The following is a 26,693-nucleotide window of genomic DNA, read 5'->3' as shown; positions in this document are numbered from 1 at the left end:
TATCATTTGTATCATTTCTTTATATCATCTTTAAGGTTAATGGGTTTTGCTCTTATGTCACTTGTTGATTCTGTTTCTGCCAGTTACATGTTTAGAGGCACAGGTCCGCTCCTGCTTGCAGCTATAAGACTTGGCAATCAGTGGAGTTAGCAGGCTGCTGAGGATTTATTTGAACTTGGAACATTTAGATCCTGAGATTAAGCTAAAATGCTGTAATAAAACCACATGCTTTTATTTCTTATGAATAGCTAGACTAATTTACTGTATCAGAGTTAAACTGTGGATTTCTTGATAATTTTCCAGGGTCTCAAATACAAATTTTAAAACTATTAATATCTCAACAAAGAAAAGTATCACACTCTAGATACACACTTGTCTTCTTGTATGTATTTATGGCTATGTTAGTATCATCAGGATTTGTAAAACAAAAAATTTTGTGGACTATAAATATTATAGCTTTAAATAGATTATGAAGAAGCTGTGAAAATCACTCGGAAGTACCTAGACATTTTTTTAGTGGAGGGTAGGGGACACAGCACTTCAGTTTTCAGTCTTTTTAGTCAATCCAAAGTTGTAATTTCTAGTACTAGACTCCAGCATGTGGAAGTAAAAACATTTAAAGTTGTTAAAGTATCTGATCACTTCTTGTTTAAAATCATACCTTCATTTTATAGTTTTGAGATTTATATCATTCTATCCCTTACAATCTATGGAAAAGGCATTTCTAAAAACTGCTTTTCTGAATTGTACCAAATTGTAAGAAGAAATATCTGTATCTGTTCCAATATAAACCTTGTGGTTCATTTAGGAAAAAGTATGGCCTGATAAAGGACAAATATATAGCCACATCGAAGATCCAAAAAGTCATAAATTGCTTGTACATCATGCTTGTAACTAGAACAGCAAAACCGCATGGGAGATACTAGCAGTGTCCTGTATCTGAATGAGACCTCCTACTTAACACTCACAGGAAGTGAAAGCAAAGGTTAGCAAGCAGAAAGTCCTCTAATGGCAGATTCCCCAAAAAGTGGAGGCACAATTTGGAAAATGAAAAACATTATAACTGCTTTTAGACTGTGCTTTAATGATTTTAAATAAGCTAAAAATTCAGACTGTGCTGAGGTGCAAGACTGGTCCAGTTTGTCTCTTCCTTAAGCAAGGTGTTGTGATGACAAGGAGACCTCTTGGTTCTCAGATCCCAATGTGGGCTTGCTTTTGAACTGGAAAGCCCCAGGCCCAAGTGGCGATGCTCTCCTTCTCTGCCACACTAGCTAAGCCCACACCCACAGGCTCCTTCAGGCCTCACTGTGGGGGAAGAGGGCTGTGCTGTGTGCAGTAGGAGGAGAACAGTGATTTAAAGGATGGGGCTGGAACTGTGGAATGTGGATTAAGTGATTTTCCCTCCCATTTCTCAGTATTACAAGTTTTCAGAGATGTGTTTATATTGCTTATAAACATATATTTTTTTAAGTTTATTTTTAAAATGTACAAAATGCATTCAGAGGAACATTAAAATTTAACTTGGATCCTCTGACTTGGACTGGGTGGGTGTTCCTTTCCCCAGTCTACAGTCATTTGGCATGACCTGGGAAAAGCTAAGAGCATTATGCTGATTTCTTAACTTCCTATACAAATTAATGGAGAAATAAAGAAAACACCATATTTAGTTCCTTTCTGAAACCAGTTAACAGTTTCACAGATATGTGTCACAGAATTAGAGAAATTAGGTCAGAGTCAGTCATGGTTAATGTTGGAAAGCTTATTGGAAAATTATAAAGGAGGTTATTCATGCCTGTGATTTTAGGAGCTGTGTATTGGTTATCTCTGATCCTTACATTCCTATAAAACGGGTCCTCACTATCAAGGTGATGGAAGTAAGTAGAGACCTTAAGGGGCCACCCAGCTCAAACATACAGGAGATTTGAACTCCTGTATGCCTGGCTTTAAACATGATCCATTTTACCTTGCTTGATCCACGAGCAGTCTAGTGATAGCTGCACAGCTGTCTGAACTTTCCCCTAAAGAGTATTTACGACACTTCTTATGACTGACATATCACTGTCATAAATCTTACCAGGTGTTTACCACCTGCATGATCAGCTCCTTTGTATTTTTCTATATCTGCATTTAAATCACTCACATTTTAAACTTGTTTGTTTACAAAGAAAATTTTATATTACTACTATAAATGGAAAACCACTGTCATTTGCCATAACAGAAGAGCATAAATATAATAAAAACAAAGCAATATTAAATTCTAGGTAAACACTATTACCTGTAACAGCTCTCAGCCTGAAACCTGCTCTGCGGAGAAGGAAGATTAGCTTTTAAGGAATTAGCATCCTACTAGCCCACTGAAAAATTCCTCCCAAGGATGGAAGCGAATTAAAAGATAGGCAATCAATTCTAAGCAAATCCATTGTCTGAACGTTGCGTCTGCATGCCGCATGGAATATGGTCCCACACCCTCCAGCACCACGGGGGCCCTCTGCTGTCGGGTTTCCATGCCTGGAGGTGTGGTCTCACACAGGATCTGCTTCTCCAACTCCGCGCATTAGAGCGCACTCCTCCCTCCAGCCTGGAATTCTGTTCTTTACATAGTTTGCCCACCTGGAGATCACCTTTACATCCTTCAAGACTTAGCTTAAATGGGCTTGGTAAAAAAGTTGTTCTCCAGTTCTGCTGAGAAGGGTGAAGAACAGCCCTTCCTTTTCCAAGATATTCAGTCAGCTTCTAGTAGGGCCCCCACCAGACTGCATGTAGTGAGCCCTTTATGTACATGCCCACACGTGTGCCCACACTCACGTGACACTCGGGGCACCTTGTCCCCTGTTACCTCAGGCCACACTGATGCCCGGCACAGGCTGGTGGAGAGGCGACCCACACCACAGCCAGACTGACTATGGGCCAGCCCCTTTCCACCTCTAGCTGTTCTTGCTGGGCCGGGGGGGAGGTGGGGGGGTTGCCCGTGTGCCGTCAGGGCCCCTGGCAAACCCGCCTTGCCTGCAGATGCTTCTCTTTAGGGCTTCCCCTCAATGCTCTTCCCTCTGTCCATGGCGTCATACATACATGAAGTTTGACCTGAAGGTTGTTTTGTCGGGTAGATTCTTGTTCCTATTGTGATCTGCCAATCAATGAGTGGATAGCTTGTCTATCAAACTGAGAACACATCTTGCCCTTTGCCTTCCTGGACTGTTACAGCAGATGTTTCACAAAGCCAAGCTCTAACTACGTAGAAGATTAAGGCCATCAATGAGATCAAGGTGCTGAAGTTTGGGACAATTTGATGAGGAAGTATTCCCTGATAGTATTATTCCATGGCTCTGTAGTGGTGGTGAGCCGGTTGGAGGGATCCAGCCTGAGCCTGAATGGGTTGTCAGATGAGCTAGGCAGCTGTGCTGAACACGTGCTTCAGGGAATGTGAGTGCAGCTATTTCCTTTTGGTGTGATGGCAACAGCCAGGGTCTGGCCCAAATGTTGATGTCTGAGCTTGTGCGGAATGAAGGGGACTTGCAGGCAATATTCTCTTGAGTATGGAAATCCCATCAGCCTGCTCTGAGGCTTGGGTGACCAAGTGGGACGCTGAGTGAGGAAGGGAGAATCTGTTCTACCTCTGGGCAGATTGTAGCCTGGCTCCAGCCCCCTGAGGCCTACAGCAAACTGCGTGCCCTATAAGCCACCAGGGATGCTGCTCTTGGGGGTCAGCGCCATCGATATAGACATTAGTTTTGGGTGGTGGTATTAAATTATGAGAGAAGACTGCAAACTCATTTGGGACAGTTTACCCTCTCTCCCTTGGTGAGCACCTCTGTTCCCATGACTTCAAACACCACCTATTTGCTGACAGCTCCCCAGTATTCATCTCTGGAGCACCTTGGCCTTGTATACCCCATCGCCGCCCAAATGTCTCTGGGTGTTGCAGACTGTGTCTGCAGAGGACTCACAAACTCTGTCTCTAAGCTTGCTCCTTCCCAGGCCCAGCAGTGAACACAAAAGCTCAAACTAGAAACTTGGCAGTTACCTAGGAACCTCCCTTTCTCTCTCTTAACTCCCCTTCACAACCTCTTAACAAGCCTAATCATTACTACTTCTAAATAGTTACTGAATCCTCCCCCACCTACCAACCCAGCTACAACATCTTCTCTTGCCTGGGCCATTGCGATTGCATTTGGATTTGTGTCCTCTTGTTACTCTACAGTCCAGGTTACTCATAGCAGTCAGAATTTCCTTCTTTAAATGAAAATCTTACTTCATCCTGGTTCAGGGATCATGACTGTTCTCAATATTTTAGCTCCAGTGCCAAACATAGATATGGCACATAGGAGCTGATAAGTCTGTATAACTGAATGAATGAATGTGGAGGCTGGGGAGTTCAGGGGCTGAGATATTTTTTATGCAGGTAAGGACAAGAGATGAGGACAACAGGGCTGTATCTTTAGTAAGCAGAGGCTGAGGAGATCTAGGCAAAATTGTGTAATTTACTTTAGGGCTGTAGACCTAGACTCAGAGATTAAGAAATTTGCCCAAGGTCTCACAGCCCATTTGCCAGGGCTGGAATTAGAATTTGTCTTGATTGACTCCACCCTCAACGGTCTTTCCAGTGTGTATTGTAAAGTGTAGCAGAAATGTATAAAAGTGCAAAATGATAACCGAGGGAAGAGAAAATAACTGAATCCAGAGGGTAGGTGATGCCTGAAGACCAACTTGTGGATAATAAATAAATCCCCCCCACCACGAAAGGCCGAGACAGAGAAAAGACTGCTATTTTGAGCTCTTGTCCCTCAACTTACACCACCCTGCCTTGCCTCATCAATGTGAAACTCTTCTGTGTGTCCCACAGATGAGGGGTCAGAGAATACAGGATGCCTGATTGAATAGAGTAGAATTTGGAATGATCTGAACAAGAAATATCATCTATGGGCTGACCCGACTTGTCTGCCTGCTTAATGGTGAATCTGCTTAAAATGAGGAGAGCAGTCTTTGGGGCCAGGGGACAAGTACAGTAGCTACAGATACAATTTTTATTGACATATAGTTGATATACAATCTTATATTAGTTTCAAGTATACAATACAATGGCTCACCAGTTACCCACCATTATTAAATCCTCACCTCAACCAGTGCAGTTGCTGCCAGTAGCTCTGTTTTAATCAAGGATTAGAACCAAATTTAGTTTTTGAGGCTGTTTAAGTTTTTTTACAATGGCAAAAGGGTTTCTAGTTCAAACAGGATCACTGGATTTTTATTTCTCACTTTGTTTCTTAATGAATGTTAACCTCAAAGCTGGGTTGTTAAATAAATATTTGGATTTAATTTGAATAGTAGAAACTTAGTTCTTCATTTTGGCTCTTGTACCTGCTCTGAATAAAGATAAAAATTAAGGGCTCCCTTCACACCCCCAAAAAGGCTGTGTTGAGATTTGGGGTGTTACGTAAGGGATTCTGATTGCTGATGCAGGCCTTCCTCTCAAGGGAAAATCACAGAAATTTTATGACAGCCTGGTTTAAGAAATGTTAAGAGTTTTTAGCTTCTTCAAGTAAGTGAGTTGAGATTACACCAAAGTTGTCCATTTTTAAAAGCCTCTACAGTCATGAAATGCTATTGATAGTTCAAATAACATCTGAGGTGAAAACTAAAGGCATTTGCCCATGTTCTCATGTTTGAAGACAGAAAAAACTTTGATGCTTCAGAAGCAGGAGGAAAAGATTATCCCTGTAGAATTTAAGACAGAGGGCAGAGGTTCTCCCACTCATGTGGAGGAATTTGTGTCATTACATATAGGTAATATCAACAGCTAAATTGCTGTGATAATATGAAGCTGAACCTTAATATTTCTAACTATTAAATATGACATTAAAAGTCGAACTATTTTATCATGTAATTACTACAGTCTTTTCTATCTGAATGGAGGACGTTTTAAAAAAAGCTGTTTATTTACCAAAAAATTTCCTCCTCTGATTTTCTCCATGCCATCTCACAGTCTGGAAGATGAAAAGTCCAGAAGTTCTGCTGTCTGGTGAGAGCCTGCTTCCTGGCTGCAGGCTGCTGACTTCTTGCTTGTGTCTGTCCTCACATGGCGGAAGGGGACAACGGAGCTCTCTGGAGTCTCTTTTCTAAGGGCACTAATGCCATTCATGAGGGCTCTGCCCTCATGACCTAATTACCTCCGGAAGACCCCTCCTCACACTGGGGGGAACACAAACGTCCAGCCTGTGGCAGGCCGTGACCTGTAGGTTTCCTGAGAGCTGTACTGAACCACCCGTATGAGGATCAGTGACTTTCCAGTCATCAGCACCCATACTCATGTTCTTCCCCTTTCCTAAACCTGTCTCCTCTGAGAAAATGCCACCCCACCATCCATCTTGTTATTCAGGCAGAGACCCAGGGGTCATCAGTGACACTTCCTATTCCTTCAGTCTATATCCAGTTTATCACCAAGTCCTTTCAGCTCCATCCCTGAACGTCTCTCTGGTGGCCAGCCTGCTGCCCTCTCTCACCACCCTCACCTAGGAGGCCCTGGCACTTCTTGTCTGAGGCACCTTTATAACCTTCCCCTTGGCCTCCCTCCTCCACTGTTGTCCTGTCTAAACAATTCTTCACACTATAGCCAGAGAGGTCTCCCCAGAGACACAACTCTGACTGCGGAACCCCCAGCTACATGCTCATGAACTTCAACTGCTTCTCCTTGCTGTTGGGATAAAGACAAAGCTTCCCTCAAGCAGGGACTTGTGAGGTCTGGCCTTGACCCCTCCTGTTGTGTGCTTACTCTGCCTCCCTTTGTTCTATGCACCCCAGCTGCTGTACCCTTCCTCTACTTCTCCCTGATTTCCTGCCACCTCCTGCAGGGCCTCTGTCCCAGTGTCCCCTCACTCTTCTCCCTTAGTTAATAGCGATTCTCCCTTAGATCTTAATCAGTATTCAGTACCCTAGGGCAGCCTTCTCTGACATACCCACTTTGGCCCTGTATCTCAGTATGTTACTGAAGGGACCTTGTAACTCTCCTATGCTGTACTGATCCCAGGAGCAACTTTTTATTTATTTGGGGGCTATTTGATTCACAGTATGTCCAGGATGACTAACAAAGCAACTGTTGGGTGAAGGCACTAAATATAAGTTTGTGGAATTGGCTCATGGGATGAGGTGTGAGGAGGAGGGCAGTTGGGAAAGGGACTGGGCTAATGGATGCTAGGCTGAGACCATGTGCCTGCCTGAAGGAATCCTGGACATCAGGCTCTGTGAGGAAGAATGTGAGACAGGACTGTTTTTGTGTATGTAGCTGTTTCTTTTGTGTTTTTTAGAGCTAATTCATAGAGAAAAATGGAGGCACATTTGGGAGGTTTCAAAAAAGGAAATAACCCTAACTAATAGTCAGAATTGCAGGGAGAGGTTTTGATGTAATACTAAGGATGAACTTTCTAAAAATGAGAAGTGAAGGAACTGTCTACCTTTTGCTGAGGATAGGCAGGGTATGTGACCCCCTGACTCCCTCAAGGAATGTTGTAGTGATGGCATAGTATCATGAACGAGAAGATTGAATGACTTATTAGGCCCCTTCCAGCCCCAAGATCTGGTGCAGTGAGCAATAGAAAAGTGGCCAGTTCAGAGACTTAGGAACAGAGAGCGCACAGGTGCACAGGTAGATTGGTTAGGATTTGTTTGCTTTGTCTGGTTAGTGGCAAACACTGAGCATGTTGCTCTGGAATCTAAGGACAAAGAAGATAGGATCAAATGTTTTTGGAAATTCAGGTAGCATGTAATCCTCCATCAAAGAAAGGAAATACAGCTACAGCCAGAAAACACCTCAGGTGAGAAGCTTATGCACCAGTGACTAGCTTCTCTGAACCTGATCAACCATCAATCTCCTTGTGCCCAAAGTTTACAGGTTTTGTGACCCCCTCCAGTACAAGGATAAATAACTAGGTAGATGTATGTAGTCATTGGTAAACAGGGACACTGAGAAATTCCAGGTTATTTTGTGGCATTTTAACCACTGTTTTTTTCCCCTTAATAGCAAGCCTCTTTTATCTTCAGCTCCTTTTTCCTGCATTTAATGCTGCAAACCTGTTGCTTATTATGGTTCTGAAGGTGCCCCGTACTGCCTGCCCAGATTATTACAGGTGTGGTGTTAGACATGCTGGGAGATACTTGGATCTTGAGCTGATTTTTTGAGCTATTTTTAATCCTATTATCTGCTTCTAAACTTTCCTAATCTACTGTGCTCAGATGCCTTTGAAACACAGGAGCCAGGTAATGGATGAACACCAAAAGATTTGACTTTGAAATAAGGACATTAATGCAAATATAAGACCTTTTTCTTGTGAACTACAGTGTGGTTTTTTTTAGGCAGATTCCTAAATTTACTATCCTATTCCACTTCTTAGACAGTTAGTCTGCAATATTTTATTCACTGACTTTTATTCAGAATGGAAGATGACATATTTTCTCACCTTGTGCAGACAGTTCCATGCCTTAATAGAAAAAAAAAAGGACTTCTCACATATATTGTACTGCTCATAATTTGCTGTGAAAAGAGCAGCAAAAATGCTGGAGTTCCTTCTTTCCTGCTTATCCTAAAGGCAGCATATTAGTAAGCCTATTTCAAGAAATACAACTTGCATTATTCATTCAAGAATAAGGACTTTTAAATCTTTATTTAAAGGCACTTGATGAGGTACTTCATAATAACTTTACAAAGTTGGTGGTATTATCTCCATTTTAATGGGTGAACTGAGGTTTAAAGAACTGAGATACACTGGTACACAGTTCCTGAGCAGTGGCAGTAGCATTTTAACTCCAGGTTGCCGGTTTGCCTGACTCCAAAGCCTGATTCCCTGCTTTATCCTGAGATACCTCCCACAGAGTCCCTTCTTTCCTTCACTTCTTTCTTTGATGTTAGATTTTCTTTCATTTATGGAAAATAGAGGGATTAAAAATAAAACCATCATAACTGCTGTGCAGGGAAGACACCTTAAATTCTTTTAGGTAGAGATCCACATTTTTGAAAGTTATTAAAGAACAACACTGAACTGATTAAATTTAAAGATCTTATTGGTGTTATTCAATGATTTATGAATCAGGCAGAATCTCTTCTAGCAGATAGAAGAGAGCTCCCCAAAAGTTGTACAAAATGAAAGACTTTTATAGACAGAAGGGAGTCTTTTACAGACAGAACAAGGATATTTAAAAATGTAGTAAAAAAGTGGATTGTTTGTGGCAAGATAATCTTCCTTCAGGGGACCCCAAGGGTCTACCAGTTACTGGTGGTGTCCAATTAATTCCAGATTGATTGGATTAAGATTCCATTCCTGGGAGAGGATGAAACTGCAATTAAATTAGGAATTAAGTCTCAGTTTGGTGGCATGGGTTTAGCATAAGTAACTACATTTTGGGCCTGTTGTCTTTTTTTTAACACAAGTTTGAAGGTTCTTCAATTTGAGGGACCTTCTTTTAAGAAAAAGGATATAAAGTTGTAAATATTCAATTAGTTACAAAATGCATATTTATTTAAAATAAAATAAATCACAACAAATTACAAATTTGGGTGAAAAATACCACAAAAACGTCACAAAATCTGGAAAAATAAGTGCTTTTGCTAGTTAAGGGACATACCCCAAGATGTTTTATTCCTACACTTTAGGGTTACAGAGTTTTTAATCACCACTTCACATGACAATGAGTTTCTAATATGCTTGAAAGAGATTATCAAAAGATAATTCAGACACTCCTCTAGCATAATTAATATGTATTTGTTTTTTATTAAAGTCTAGAAAAATTCCATAGACTAGCTTCTGGCTCTGTTTCTCCTTTACTGCCCATGTACTTCAAGTGCTGGGCACCACTGGACAGTTTATATAAAGATTTCAGGCTTTAATACAGCATGGAGAAGACACGTAATGACTCTACAGCATCTTCTAAGCTGATAGACAGTGACCGCAATGGGGGGATATGGGCATGTACTGAGGACTTGATAATATGAGTGAATGTTGAAACCACAATGTTCATATGAAATCTTCATAAAACTGTATATCAATGATAGTTTAATTAAAAAAGAAAAGATTTCAGGCCTTGTGATTTAGTACAGTAGGTAGGAGGAGTATTTCTGGATGTATTTTCTCTAACCATACACAGACAAGACTACAAACCACATTTATATACCCCATTACATTCAAATGAAATCTAAATGTATCTCCTTCTCAATTTCCTTTAATCCAAATCCAAAAATTTACCCATGGCTGCTCCAATGCTACCTGATAGGAGGCATAAAGGAGGAAAAGTCAGAAAAAAGAGAACTCTGAAATCAATTGCAGTTAAAATACCTTTTGCAAATTTTACCAAACCATAAGACCATGAGAAAATTACTAGAGTCTCTTTCAGGACCTTTATAAAGGACTGTGCAGGGAAGGAATGCTTCCAAGTTCAACCTACAGGACCAGCAATATCTTTATATCAAAAGCAGACAAAGAGACACACACACACACACACACACACACACAAAATTGCAGACCAATAGCCATAATGAACATAGATGCAAAAATCCTTAACACAATATCAGCAAACTGAATTAAAAAATTCATTAAAAGGAGTACTCATGACAACCAAGAGGGATTTATTACAGGGATACAAGGATCAATCAATGTGGTACATCACATTAACAAAAGGAAGGATAAAAATCATATGATCACTTCAATAGATACAGAAAAAGCATTTGACAAACTCAATATCCATTCATGATAAAACCTCTAAACAAAGTAGAGAGAAAATGTATCTTAACATAATAAAGGCCATATGTAATAAACCATAGCTAACATCATCCTCAATGGTGAAAAGTCAAAAGTTTTTACTCCAAGATAAGTAACAAGACAAGGTTGTCTCTTACTACTCTTACTCAACTTAGTATTGGAAAGTGTTCCATAGCAATCAGACAAGAAAAAGAAATAAAAGGCATCCAAACTGAAAAGGAAGAAGTAAAATTGCCACTATTTGCAGATGACATAATACTATAAAAGGAAACACAAAATTACACCAAAAAACTTATAGATGGATTCAGTAAAGTTGTCAGGCAGAAAAAAACAACACAGAAATATGTTGCATTTATATATACTAATAATGAACCAGCAGAAAGAGAAATTAAGAAATCAGTCCCATCTACAATGGCATCAAAAAAAGAAAATACCTAGGAATAGATTTAACCAAGGAACTGGAGACCTAAGGCTGAAAACTATAAGATGTTAATGAAAGAAACTGCACATGACACAAATATATGGAAAAATATTCCATGTTCATGGATTGGAAGAATTAGTATTGTTAAAATGTCCATACCATCTAAAGCAACTTACAGATTTCAATGCAATCCCTAGCAAAACACCAATGGCATTTTTTGTAGAACTAGAATCCTAAAATTTGTATGGAACCACAAAAGGGTCCAAGTAATTAAAGCAATCTTGAGAAAAAAAGAACAAAGCTGAGCTATCATGCTCCCTGATTTCAAACTGTAATACAAAGCTACAGTAACAAAACAGTATGGTACTGGCACGAAAATGACACACATATCAATGGAACAGAATAAAGAGCTCAAAAACAAGCCCATGCTTACAAGGGTAATTAATCTATGACAAAGGGGGCAAGCATATGCAATAGCAAAAAGACAGTTCTTCAATAAATGGTGTTGGGAAAACTGGACGGCTACATGAAAAAGAATGAAACTGGATCGTTTTCAACACCTTACACAAACTAAACTCAAAATGGATTAAAGACCTAAATGTAAGACATGAGCCCATAAAACTCCTAGAAGAAAACATAGATGGTAAACTCTTGAACATTGGCCTTTGCAATTGTTTCTGGATATGTGTCCCCAGGCAAAGGAAATGAAAACAAAAATAAACAAGTGGAACCACATCAAAATAAAATCTTCTTCCCAGTAAAGGAAACTGTCAACAAAATGAAAAAGCAACCTACTGAATGGGAGAATATGCTTGCAAATCATATATCTAATAAGGCATTAATATTCAAAGCATATAAAGAACTCATATTACTCAACACCAAAAAGAAAAAAGAATACTATTAAAAAATGGAGAGAGGACCTGGATAGACATTTTTCCAAAGAAAACATATAAATGGCCAACAGGCACTTATATGAAAAGATGCTCCACATGGCTAATCATCAGGGAAATGCAGATCAAAACCACAATGAGGTATCACCTCACACCAGTCAGAATGGCTAATATCAACAGGACAAGAAATAACAAGTGTTGGCAAGGATGTGGAGAGAAGGGAGCCCTTATATACTGTTGGTGGGAGTGTAAATTGGCGCAGCCATTTGGAAAACAGTATGGAGGTTCCTAAAAAAATAAAAATAGGAATACCATATGACCCAGTAATTCCACTTCTGGGAATTTAGCTGTAGAAAACAAAATCACAAATTCAAAAAGATAAGTTAACTAAAAAAATTAATTAACAACACAAATAGATTAACAAACACAGAGAACAAACTGGTGGTTGTCAGAAGGGAGGGGGTACAGGGACGGGTGAAATAGGTGAAGGGAATAAAGAGAAACAAAATTCCAATTATAAAATAAATAAGTCATGGGATGTAATGTAAGGCATAGGGAATATAATATTGTAATATTGTCAATAATATTGCAATAATTTTTTATGGTGACAGATGGTAACACCTATCATGGTGAGCACTTGTAATATATAAATGCCAAATCACTGTCACACAGCTGAAACTAATATAATATGGTATGTCAACTATACTTAAAGTAAAAAATCAAAAGGACCTCTGTTAAGTGAGAGGCCCTAAAACTTAAGCACCCTTGGTCCAAGAAAAACCAGCTATGAAGGAATGGTGTAATTAAAAAATGGTATAATATGCAAGAATCCAAGGCATAGGATGGCTTCAAAAGTAATGTCATTTTGTGGTCTTATCCTGAGAAGCTTGAGCTCCCACCTCCATTGAATGAAGCAGAGGCTATTCTTCCAGTGTATTTTGTTCCATAGGAAATAGCACTGTGGGGATGGAGATGTTCTGGTACTGCTCAGATTCAAAGGCTTCCCACTCCTAGCCCCCCTTTATATTTGCAAAAGACTTATTATTTGTAACAGGATTATTTGCAAATACAATAGACCTCCAACTCCTATATTGGTATAATTAATATTAAATACACTATTTACGATCCTTCCATACAGGCCAGTTAACACAGAGAAAGAGCATGTCACTGCTTTTAAAGACTATACTGTAGAAAGATTATAGCAGGACTAAAGACTTTACAATTCATTAAGATGTAATCAAGCTTTTGCAAACTCATCTGTTATTTGCAATTGTAACATAGTTACTATAACTTGTCTCTGGATAAAATTGCCTTTGTGTCTGATTTCTTTGCTGAAATTTGCTCATTGGTGATGCTTTTAAATACTCACCTTTCTTGTGTATTTCCTCCTCTTAGTAGAAACTCCTGACTCATCTTGCTCCTTTTCTTTTGTTTTATGAATAACTGTCCTTAAATGTATGAAGTCCTTATAACTGTGTCCTGTACCATTAGCCCTATTACAATTACCACTGAACTGGATAGGACCTTTAAGTACATCTCAAAATAAATAAGGCATATTATAGAAGTATTTTGGTCTTATATAATGAGGGCATAGTTTATAATCAAATTGTTTCAAGTAATTGAATAGTGTAAATCCCCATTTCTCTAGTGTTGAAAACTACCCTTTGCTTTGTCCTCAGATAGAATTTCTCTATGATATAATTAAAAGTGGTTTTGTAGCCTCTGCAATGTTACACAGCTTTTGTTTTGTTTGGTTTTGAAGGGATGAAACTGTTTCTCTGAGTGATACACTGTTGCAAGAGACGAGAATGGCATTTTCCAGTTTATTCCACCTTTTTCCATCTGACTGGTCCATGCCTGATACCCCTGGTCAAAGCAGCCTTTTTCCAAAGGTCCTGACCTGAGATAAGAAAGCAAAGACTGCCTGCAGAGCTGGGAACACAGCCCCAGGCCCACTGCCTCTGCATTACTCTCTAGCTTTTGTTCCGCTTATGTGGAACCATGGCCTTGCTGATGTAGTGCTCAGTTACTAAAGGGGGAGAAGTATGACCTCTTTATGGTCTTAATGCCCTTTCCCATGGTCTTTTTAAATCATTAGTTTTAGGCCAACAGGTATCTACTCAAAGAAGTTCAAAGCCCTGTATGATTTAAGAATACTGGAAGAGGTTTAAAGCACTTATATACACTCTCTGTTCTTCAGAATTGAGGACTGTTAGAATGATCAAAATATTTTTAGATGAGTTATATTTCTTGTAAATCAGTACCCTAGCTCCAGTGTGCCTTGGTTCACCGGAAGGACTAGTTAAACTACAGAGTGCAGGGCCATACCTCCATAGTTGCTCATTCAGTAGGTCTGAGGAGAGGCCCCAGAATGCACTTCTAAAAAGCTCCCAGGGGTTTTTGAGTCCCACTGATGTAGATCATTTGATGCACATCTTCAAAATCAAGGCTGACAGGGGGTGCCATACCTTCTCAAGAATTGCACGCATACTGTCTGGGAGATGGAGAGTCCTTGCTAAAACCAGAGGGAGAATGATAATGCTTTACAGCTTCACAGGTTAATTGGCCATTTTCAACCACACTTGCCCCATGCCTAGTAGCATTACACAGGGCTTAGTAATGCAAAATGCCACTAAACCATGTCTTTGCTATAAGAATATGATCTAAAATATGCCCTTATTTCTGTAATTCCTTTTTTTGTGGCTATTTTTGATAAACCTGATGTAGCAACTAAGAATTTCAATTTATTTAAATTATGAAATATAATGAAGGTGTAATAATTATATATCACGTTGTGCCCAAAGTCGCGAATCCCAGAAGACCAAGGAGCCAACACTGATGCAAAAGCAAAGAGCCTTTGAGCTAGCTCGAGCTCAATCTCTCATCTACACTATCGCAGTGGCAAGATGCCAGAGAAAAAAAGCGAGTTTCAATACCACAAAGGTTTTATGGGGTTCTAGGGCAGTTGGTGGGGGTGATGGTCGTGGCTCTGACTGATTGGCTGGATCTAGGGGTAGTTGATGGGGTGATAGGTCGTGGCTCTGGTCAATTGGCAGGGTCTAAGGGTGGTGGGTGAGCTCTTTGCTGTCTGGAGAGGAGAGAGACCAAGCTCCCATTGGGTAAAATAGGATCCAGGTCGTGATTGGCTGAGGTAGGATCCGGGTCCCAATTGGCTGAAATAGAATCTGGGAGCTTGCCCTTTCATTACTCCCTTTCTCTGGATCCTAATAAGGGACCCAAATAATGGGTCTAATAAGGTTTTGCAGTTGTAAGGAGATAAAAGGCTGATACTGTTGTCTTAGCACCAGTAGCTGGACTGTATTAATTCTATCTTTAATAAAAGTTATCAGTTTATTGAGGATACATGGCCTAAAGGTAACATGATTACTAGGGCCTTGTATTGAGCACGGAGGACTATCAGTTGGACGACCCCCACGTGGTCTCTGAGAATCTGGACCAGCCTGTTGATGATACAGGGCCCAAGGTTTAGTAAAAGGAGTAGGATGGCAAGGGGTCCTTGAATATTAAAGATAATTTCCTGCCTTGATTTCTCTCTGGGACACTGGCGCCTTGGTTCGGGCGCACATCAAAAGACTGTGTGTCCAGCCTCTAAGGTGGGCTGAGATATTGTCTATTTACTAAAGAAACCTGCCTTTTACTATGCTGTCTACAGCTGGGTCTGCATGCTAAGTCAATTGCTCAGCTTGCAAAACTACCTAGTCAGATCTGAAGGAGGGAAGACATCACATAGGCCTGGGCCTTTTAGTATGCTAAAGTAATCTTATACATGATTACAAATGATTAGCATAATGAAACATGTGCTACTCTTCTTTATCTGGGGAACATTAACTGATCTCACTGAAGAATGATTCTAGAGCTTAATGTTCAACATAGTTTTAGTAGGGTGGGGTTTCCAGCATGTAGTTATGTTGCTCTGATTGCAAATATCCTGCCTTGCTTTCTCCAGAGGCTCTCACCTTATTCTGTCTAAGACTATGGTCCCTGTCTCATTCTCCCCTCTACAGATGGAGACCCTAGCTGCTGCTAGGGAAAAGGGGCGATGACTGTTCTGGCTGCTTCATGCTGAGAGGGGGCGCAGTAAAGGGTGCAGCTAGGTCTCCATCACTGGTCAGTTGAGAGGGCCTCAGAAGGTTGGCACTTCTATTCTGGGTTTCATTTCTATTACTATTTGTAGTTTTGTGGCTTCTAGGCAAGATAAAACAAATTGTGTTATTAGGTTAAGTAGCAACATCTGGAGTTGGATTTTCTATTCTGGAAGGACAAACTTGATGAGATTAAGAATGCATGGCTGAATATGAGAACTAGAAATATGAAGACTCTAATTGAGAATCATAGTCAGGTATTATGGGGAAACTATAATTCTGGATATTAGGATTTAGTATAGATAAGATAGCATTATTGAAACAACACTTTTCTCTAAAATCACCCTTATTTTTATTAGAATTAGCCAGATTAAGAAAACAATTAAGAGTTGGCTTGATTATTTGCACAAGTGCAGCAAGAAGAGCAATTGATTACATAGGCTCTTTTAAACGTGCCTTGCTGGAACTTTTTGTAAGGAATTTCAGATTGGACTTTTAAAGGCCTCTTGAGGCCAGACAGCCAAGCCAGACTTGCCATCAGGTTTTGCCTGCAGTACCTGTAGAATTGTGTGAATTCCTCTCTTCTTGAGGTTCCTGCACCTGCCAGGAAGTGACCTTCCTTACTCATCTGGTAAGGCTGCTGGGAACCCTGTAAGCAAGGTACCAGGCCAGTTCTTCCAAGGGGCTTTATTGGCTTTATAAAGTCAATCTTAGTTCCTTAAAGCTGTCCATATCTGAGTTTATGCACAGGTCTCTCAGGTATGACATTCCAGTCAAAGCCTTGGTAGTATAACCTGTGTTTTTAAGTGGTCCTCTTACAAGGAAAGCAGGTTCTTATTGAACTTATGCAAATAAACATACTGCCATGAAACATAAAAATACTGAAAGCTTTTAAATTCTTGAGGGTTCAGGTAGAGAGAAAGATAAATGTTTCAATTCTGCTTATAAAGGTATTGTCATTCATGAAACTGTTGTCAGCTTAAGAGAAAAAGCTTAAAACACTTTATCAGCAACATCTGAAACAAAAAGTCACAAAACCATCTTCCTTAGATCACTTAATCCTATGTAACCAATACCTGTTCTGCTGAAATCTAGTTCTTGACTAGTGTAGGAGTAATAAAACAGTGACTATAAATGGCAAAAGACTTACAAATGACAATGGTTAAAGATCTGATGAGAGCTTACTGTAAGACAGTAGACACAAGGAAATTGGGATATTTCTGTAACAAAAAAAAACATTCAGTAACAAAGTTTAGCATCATTACCTTTGATAGTGCTTTCCAGGTAATCAAGCAGGTAAGTATATATCAGATAAATAAGCCAAATTAGTCAAATACTTTCTCCAATGAGAAAAAAATTCCTCCGACACGTTCCAGGGGCCCTCTGGAAAATATCAGAGTTAACCAGAGGTAAAAGTACCTTTTTGAATTTGATTTTGTGAAGTTGTCAGAATAAAGTTTATTTGGCACTTGCTTAAATAGTATTATAGGTTGCTGTTAAGCAATACTTATCTATTTAACCAGAATGACAAAATACCTCAAAGGCAAATAAAGAAGTTTACACAGTTGTCAGCAAACTTTAGCTTTTAGTCTTTTTAATATTAAGATGTCATTTTCTTAAATACTCAGACAACTCATTGAGACTTTAAGCGTGAGAAACTTCTTTGATAAAACAATTAGAAAGTCTTTTGCAATCTTTCAACATTAAGAGCAGACTAACAGTTTAAGAAAACTTTGTCTTTTTAACTGAAAACAAAATTCTAATTTTGCTGTGTACTTGATACTGAGATTCATTTGCTTTAATTTTATATAGCATGACCATATTAAATTCTTCCAAAGCTTTCTACAACCTTCTTCTTATATTTAGATTTCTCTTTCAAAATAAACAGCTGTACTTTACAATAAAGTTACTTTCTTTTATCAAAAGACGTTATTTCGCATGCAGAAATGTTTTCCTTATTACTTTAAGTAGTTTTAATTAGAACTTAAAACCATTAGGTACCTTAATTTCTAGTGAACACTAGGAAGCAGGCTATTATAAACTGTTACACTAGCTTTCTTTAGATTGACAAATTTATGAACATTTTATAATTTCTGTAACTATGAGCTTTACAGCACAATCTCTCACTAAACAAAGTATATCAACTTAGCAAAACTTTAAGATTTTAGGTTACTACAAAGATTCTCAGGCTGCAGGTAGGTATACACGCTGTAACACACAATTAAAGGTGTTCACTTGCCACACTCATTTAGTTCACTCATTCAGTTCACTCATTCATAACTATGCTAGATTACTTACAAGACCTTTACTGAATATTAGACAAAGCCAAGCCTTTAAGCATTTTATTCTTAAAAGATTTAGCAGATAACATTGACTTAAATGACCTTAGGTTCACTTAGGCAGTTGATACCTACAAGGACATGTCCACCTCAGGCAAACCCAAATTAGCATTAATGCTTAACATTTTTTTATCAGATTTTCTGGAATTTTTAGAATGCCCAATTTCACAAGCGCTTGTCTTTAAATCAATTTCATTAATACCATCCAGAGGTAGAAAGATATTTTCATTTACACACTTAGACACACAAACATACAGACTGAGGCATAATGATAAGGTTCCCTCCCTCTGGCAGCCATCCGACATTGAAAACTGGCTACTCACTAGAACAAAAAGTCTGCCACCGACCCTTCTGGACTTCCACACTGAGGTTGTTAGCTCTTCCCCTGATATCTTTAACCTGTAAAAGAGTGGTTGGATTAAATGTTCCCTCCAGCAGCCAGCCAACTTAAAGGATGGCCACTTGAGGTGCAGAAAACACGAAATTTTCTCTTCCTGACGTCTGTGCTCAAATTGTGAGCTCTCTCCCTAATGTCTGAGAAAAATGGTCTGTCATGGGAGACAAGGGGGTCATCTGCATCTGTCCCATTTCTTCTGTCAACAAGACTAAGACAAACAAGACAAACAAACAGGCACCTACAGAGAGAAGAATCTGCCGCAGCCGTGGAGGCAAAACTGAAAGTAAGTTGAGGGCCTGTGGGACTGCAGTGGCAGCTGACTTTCCTCACAGATGAGGACCTCTTCCTCCAGATGGGGGCAAGGTCGTCTCCCAAGACCCCTGGTCAGTGATCTGCCAGCGCGTCTGCCTAAGTCAATGCTGACCCAGATACAGATTGGAGCTCCTACAGGCTTATACAGGCTTGCTCGCGAACAAAAACAGTGAGACACAGATAAAGACAGAGTGAGACACAGGTAGACAAGGACAGACAAATAACTGAGTGCACTCACCAGCTGGCACAGGGCCCTCCGGGTTGGGAGTCCTGGGGGTCTCTGGGATCCCGGACGAGCCCCCAAATGTTGTGCCCAAAGTTGTGAATCCCAGAAGACCACCAAGGAGCCAACACCGATGCAAAAGCAAAGAGCCTTTATTCGAGCTAGCTCGAGCTCAATCTCTCATCTACACTATCGCAGTGGCAAGATGCCAGAGAAAAAAAGCGAGTTTCAATACCACAAAGGTTTTATGGGGTTCTAGGGCAGTTGGTGGGGGTGATGGTCGTGGCTCTGACTGATTGGCTGGATCTAGGGGTAGTTGATGGGGTGATAGGTCGTGGCTCTGGTCAATTGGCAGGGTCTAAGGGTGGTGGGTGAGCTCTTTGCTGACTGGAGAGGAGAGAGACCAAGCTCCGATTGGGTGAAATAGGATCCAGGTCGTGATTGGCTGAGGTAGGATCCGGGTCCCAATTGGCTGAAATAGAATCTGGGAGCTTGCCCTTTCAATCCCTCATACTCTCTAAAGCAATTACATGGTCTTTGCATTAAAACAAAACCTCTCCATTTTTTCCTTACCCCTGCTCTGGTTCAAAGGAAAAATTTTACCACTTGGAGAAATGAAATCAGTATTCATAATACTATTTAGTGGCTTTTTAGATCCTTAGAACATATGTTTAATATGTATTCAGTTGACTTTTCCATAAAGCATGTTAATGAACATATCTTAATTATGTACATATTGAATAATCTAAAATGTCTGCCTATAATTATTTACTCGTAAGATTACACTCCTGTTTTAAAAAGCAGTAATTTTCAACTTAGAAGATAAATGCAAGGGAGTCTAGAATAATGTCTGCTTGGAGCATGATTTCCCAGCGATAGTGTCAAAGGTTAAGTAAGAACAACAGATGTAGACAATGACCAAGGATGTTTTAAAATCAAGTCCTTATTAATTAATATGAATATCATCAAATGAGCTATGCGGCAGATATCCTAGGCTCAGGAATTAATGGCTAAACATTGCAGTTGAAAGATGCAATAATTTAACAAAACAAAATGATAAACTATTAAAAGGTAATTCAGTAAACAGGACAGCTTTTTATATTTTCTTTAATGGACATTAGATGCACTAAGGGAATTGAGACCAAGACAGATATTTGACTCCTGGCTTTGACACTGAACAGTGAGGAATTTTTGTGCAAGGAGCTTCACCTGTGTGAGTCTCAGCCTTGTCAGCTGTAAAGAGTAATTAGCAAGATTTAGTCTGCTTACCTCATAGGGCCATGAGGATTAAATTTAATTATGTACGTGGACGTGTTATGTCAACTGAAAAGACCTAATGAAATGTGTAGTTTTGGTGGCTGTTCAGTGAGGATTCTCATTTCTGGAAAAGCAATTTAAATTCCTTAATCAAATATGAAGTGTTGGCATTTTTACCTTTCCAAGTGCTTTTACAGGGTTAAAATGAGCAATTTAGTAATTTAAACTAGGGAAGACTACATGTAGAGTTTTTTCTTAACGTCATAGCTTTTTAGCTGCTCTAAATCAGAGAAGAGAAACAAGTTGATGTGCAAACCCCAAAATAATATCTTTGTCATGTTTGTTAAAAAAATGACAATGCCATACCTTGGAAGTATGCCTATGTCATACTATGTCATAATATTTCAGCGATTTCATAGTAGAGTCTTTAACTAGTCATTAGCTGAAGAATTAAACAAGAAAAAGTCTGGAGCTAGGGTACACAACTACATAAGGAAAAAAAGATTCTAAAACCAAACTGGTTTTCAATAAGAATGTGCAGTTATATAATTTAAAAATACACCTAATTAGTAATCACAAATACTTGTCAAAGGGGCTTCTGAAATCAATAGCTAATTTTTTACTCTATGTACTAGTATGGAAGTGTCTTGCCAATGGGTTTCAGCCCCGGGCAAGTTCGCTATGGATTCAGTGTGACCAAAGAAATTGCCAGCAAAATGTTCTTTGGGGTGAAAGGGTTTATTACCCGGCAGTAGGTTGAGCACTAGTATCTCTGCCTCTGCCCAGAGCACTGGGACGAGCTCTCCATATAGTGCAATAATAGCTTATTGCCTAAAGGTGTGGAAGCGGTAGCCTAGCAACAGGCCAGTTACATCATCAGGTGGTTTAAGTTCAGTGAGGATCCTGGCCATAGCAATTTCCCCACAGAAATCGCTTAGCTTAAGAAATAGTCCTCCCTTGTTCAGTTTTTTTGACTTACATCTTGTTCTGTAATTTCCCACTGATTAACATTGACTTTAGCATTTAATGTAATTCATTTAACATTTTGTCATTTGAACATGTCATATTATATTGAATTCTTTTCATTTGTGCAGAAGCAGCCAAAAACAACTAACACTGTAACCTAACTCAAACTCTTTTTCTTAAATATTTAAGTATCTATCAGGCTGCTTCTAGCTGCAAGTAACCGAAACTACGATTTGTTAAATCTCGCTCTGAATAAGTCCTGTGGTAGGGCAGGGTCCAAGTCTGGTTGATTTGTTAGCTTAGTTAGTATTAAAGGCCTTGGCTTTCTCTGATAACTATTCTGCCTTCCTTGGTGTTGGTTTTCCTGAGGAAATGGGAGGGAAGGGTATGAAGGTTCCTGTGAAAATTATGGGTGTGGTTTGTTAAATCACAGATTGCTGAGCTCAGCTTCTGGGCATCTAACTCTGCAGGTGTGGTGGGTCTGAGAATTGTATATTGCTAGTAAGTTCATAAGAGATGCTAATACTACCAGTAGTGGGGGTCACACTTTGAGAGACACAGACTAGGAAGTGTGAGGATCACTGGTAATGTTAGTTACAAGATACACTTTATCATTTAAAGTGTAACAGAGGGCTCCTTTTACTCTCCTCATGGAGGCTGATGCCAATACTAGTTTGTCAGCTTCCAGTTAAATAAGCTAGAGTGGCACACTATTCACTTAAGAGTATCAATACATATTCCTAGTAGTTAAAGTAGCAGTTTCTTAGAAAATGGTTTTGCATTCAACTGTTTGAACTGGGAACTGGTTGGGCCAGATCAAGTCCCAAATTTGCACTTCAGTTTATGTGTTCCTGGTCTATAGTAAGGTTTTTTTTTCCTTTCCAGAATCACCACTTTCCTGATTCCCCCAAATAGAGAATACTTGGCAGTGTTAAATTATTTTTAGTATCTTCTGAAATAGGGTACATAAACATTGCTTTTCTAACCAAGAAAGCAAAAAAATAAAGCTGCCTGAAGGTATACTGTAAATGCTGCTCATTGAATTTTCCACCTGATCATTACTTGCAGTGATGAGTTCTCTAACCCAAAGGTTTAACAGTTTGTTTGTGTTGCAAAAACTCCTTTCTGCCAATTCATAATTCCTCTTCTCTATCTTGCAAACCATCCTGCCAAATAGTTACTCTGCTTTCACCATTATCTATCTTGTAAACCATCTCTTTGGTGGGGGTGCTCTATTTTATATAATGTGGTCAGTGGGAATATGGTCTGTTTGCATGACTGTCCAGGGCTACCCTTCAGGATCCTCATACAGTCTTAGGCAATTTCAGTGCTGTGGACCTCCCTCCCTAATTTATTATCATAATTGCATTTTTGTGACTATTTTCTCATTTGTTTTCACCATAGGAAGCAGAGTGGAGAGAGATGATTTCTGCAGAGGTCCCGGAAGGATATGGGACAGGTTCAGGCAAAGATACAAGCTTTGCAAAAAACATTTGACTTCTAGAAAATGGTGGGGTAGAAAACTTTTATGTGCAAAATGTACTATCTTGTAGGTCTGAGGAAATGGAACCTTTTCCAAAGCTCTTTCAGACCCCCTTGTGCTGCAGAATAAAAAGGGATTGAAAATGTTTCTGATGTAAAATTGATAAGGCATTTAAATAGAGGGAAGAGGCCAGGCTATTTACAACAAAAGCAGCAGGGGCCAGCAGAAATGCTATGGAATCTGTCCTTCAGTTTCAACTCTTTATGGCATACAGTCAAGCAGCAAATGCTTTCAGTCAGTCTAAGATGCTGACCAGTGGCAATTCGGCAATTTAACTTACCTAGCTGTTCTAAGGCCTGTTAGTTAGTACCTGTTTTCCTAGTTGTTTTGTTATGAATCGAGCAGATATCTTGATCCCTAAAGTAATAATTGAAGACTGTGAATGAAATTACAGTGCTTTTAGAAAGCTATGCAATTTAATTTTTTAGGTTACTCAGAATAAAATGAGTAGAAAACATTTTTAGAGCACTGATTCCTAAAGAATACGAGGAAGCTTGACCGTAATGGGCATTGCTGTGCATGCCATCAAAATCTAAACCATAACTTAGCTGAAAATTCCTATGAGCATGGGAACAACCACCTCAACATTGTTATCTTTTAATTTCAAATGGTTCCCTGGGCTCAAAATGTGGCTGTGAAATTTTATCTGCTCTCCACAGTGCTCAATTTTTAATACTTCTTACAATGACTGGGAGTTATTCCTATACAGATCAAGTTGTCCTAGCTAACCCCTTTTTGGTTTGGAGATGTAATTCATTTTTAAACCTTCAAAAATTCCTTAATTATTCTTTGCTTTAAAGGAAAACAGAAGTTCATGTTTTAGTTTAATCATAGGAAGCAAATAGCAAAGTCAACAGTGAGATTATGTTTATTCAACAAAAAATGTTTATTTATGATGACCACTTTCCAGATTACCCATTTATTCAATAGGTCTTTATTACAAATTTACTGCAGACAAAATGTTCTGGGGCCAGAAACAAATTGTGTCAGTTTGGAAATAAGACAGAGTGTCTTTTAATTGTATAATTTTCATCTCAAAACAAATCATGGGGTCTATAGAATATGGAATATTGTATGTCCATTTTCCATAGGAAATAATGAAGTCCAGAACTGACTCCTGGAAAAGGGTCTCACGCTTGCTTCGCTCTTCCTTCCCTTTCTTGCCCTCACCTGTTCCCCATGGATCCCCATTTGCAGCCCAGAAGATTGACAATACATACCAAAGACTCTAAATATCATTACAAGATCAGAACCCATTGAGTAGGGAAACTGAGTCATACTTGAAATAAACTTCTTTAAAAGTAAAAATTAAGAGTACACTTTGAATCCTCTAATTTCTTCCACTCAGTTGCATGAAATGTTTCATGTTTAGAATGCAGGTTTAGAAGCTATGCAATTTTGTGGGCTGATAAAATATTTGTAAAATGTTCTATTAAAACCAACCAAATATAGGTAGCTGATTTTTGAGTTCATTTGATTTCATTCTTGCTTCCAATATTTACTCTTCCAGCACTGCTGAGACAAGGAACCAAGTGTACTAACAGTAATGCTGGAAGGTGGTTGTTAGACACTTATTTCACATGACTTCTTGTAATAAGACTTTATTTCCTTAAACTTGACCCTTAGCATGTCCTTTTTTCTATAAGAAAAATACTTCTGTTGTTTTGTTGAAGCAAATTAGCTTATAAAAATAAAGTGTTGTGTCTTTTTATGCCTTTAAAATATCTGACTTAAAAAGGACATTTCTAGCAGCTAGGTAAAATTCTTTATTAACTTAAAACAATATTAAAACAGCTTTTCAAATAAGACACTAATTGAAGAAAGATTTTAAAATAACCTTTTCCAAGTTAATTTTTAAATCCTAAAGAGCCACATATTTATTTATCATTCAGGCTTATAAAAGTGCCATCAGACTGAATATTAAAACCAAGAAGCCTCACATCCTTTGTGTGGTAAGGCACAGTATAAATAAAACTAGAACATCATGACCATTTTTCTCCAACTTCCCTATTTGTATTGTTCCTCCCAGAGATTCTCCCCTGTATTGCTCACAAGTGACCACTATTGTATGATATATTTAATTTTTTAGGTTACTCAGAATAAAATGAGTAGAAAACATTTTTAGAGCACTGATTCTTAAAGAATACGAGGAAGCTTGACCGTAATACATTTAATTGCTCTAATCTCATTCTAGCTAGCTACTGATCCACACTTTCGCTTGTTTTTATTATAATCTTGTACCTTTATAATTCGTATAATTTACAACCTGTGTTCTCTTTATCAGATCCTCACAACAATCTTTTGAGAGAAAAAGGGGTAGTTAATATATATGTATGTATGTATGTATGTATGTAATGTAGCATACTTATGTTTTAGTCTCCTTCCCCTGAGATGAGATGGAGATTGTTGCAGGAAAGTCTCATGACAGGTTAGCTGATCAGAGGAGGAAATGCTGGGAGAAATATGAGGATTTCTGAAGCACGTGGCCCAAGCACTCACCACTGAAGGGCTTGAATAGGGCACTACTGATGTTGGCTGGCTTGGTGGAGAGGTACAGGTACAGAGCAGAGGATCACTCTTAGAGATACGCTGAAGAGGCTGAAGGATCAGCTACATGGTTGAACCATCTATTCTGTGAGGTTTTTGCTGCTTCCAAACCTAGGAATTTGTGAGATGATGAGTGGATGGATTAGAAATAAAGTATGTAAAAATTCTTCTGGACAAAGCTGGTTTTACCCAGTTTCTTTTTTAGCTTAGCTAAAGGAACATGTCTTTCACAATACAGGCAACCAAGAAGTAAAATTCCAAATTAAGTTACTTGAGGTACAAGCTATGGAGTGATCAATCTGTGGGGATTCAGTTATGGAATCAGTGTTAATGCTGAGATATTGCAGCGCACAACAGGTAATTCTGAAAAGCTGTCTTAGAATAAAATGTTTGAGCTAATTAAAACAATACAGTATCAAATTCTGTAGTGAAATTACTTTCTACTTGTAAGATATTTGTATCAATAATGCCTATATAATTTCCTACTTCAGATGCTTTGTTTTTAATATGCTGTGGTATCAAAATCCAGTAAGTATAGTAACTAATAATCACTACAAATTGATTACAATATTGAGTAAAAGGCACATTCATTATTGCACAAATAAGGTTTATAACACCACCAGGTAGACGAGATGGCTAAGCTTGCAAGCCAAAGGTGGGTCATAATTACTGAGACTGAAAATTCACTTAAACCTGATTTTTATGGCTGCACTTTTGAAATTTAAAAGTAACCTCGCTGAATAAAAATCTCAATGTTTCTTAAAAGTAAATGTATAAAAAGCTTGTCCAGGGTTTTTATCCCCGACTAGTTACACTTACTTGAGATTAACATAGGAAAAGAAGAACCCGATGGGTCCACTTGTTAGTTCAACGTTGAACACGTGGTCAGAGAACACACTGGGATGCACTACAGGGCACGTTATTTAACGGGTTAAGCGGTGGTGGAGAGAGACATG

The 26,693-nt window shown here is 38.9% G+C and overlaps 1 protein-coding gene and 1 long non-coding RNA gene across 3 annotated transcripts in view; one reads left to right on the top strand and one right to left on the bottom strand.

The window, feature by feature from the left end:
* ATP2C1 (ATPase secretory pathway Ca2+ transporting 1) overlaps nt 1–26,693 on the top strand; it is a 182,301-nt gene that overhangs the window by 319 nt on the left and 155,289 nt on the right. The window lies entirely within an intron of this gene.
* On the bottom strand, nt 12–26,693 carry LOC140846416 (uncharacterized). 2 transcript variants are annotated; one of them, XR_012125482.1, is made up of 3 exons: nt 26,557–26,693; nt 17,419–25,848; nt 12–14,565 (listed from the first exon to the last, which is right to left on the bottom strand). It is a non-coding gene; the product is annotated as an uncharacterized lncRNA (long non-coding RNA). The 2 variants fall into 2 exon arrangements; XR_012125483.1 differs by having other exon boundaries at nt 12–17,536; nt 18,816–25,848.

This window comes from Manis javanica, chromosome 15 (genome assembly GCF_040802235.1).
Source record: "Manis javanica isolate MJ-LG chromosome 15, MJ_LKY, whole genome shotgun sequence".
NCBI lineage: Eukaryota > Metazoa > Chordata > Mammalia > Pholidota > Manidae > Manis > Manis javanica.
The sequence above is the reverse complement of the archived record's forward strand: the minus strand, read 5'-3'. Positions and strand labels throughout refer to the sequence as shown.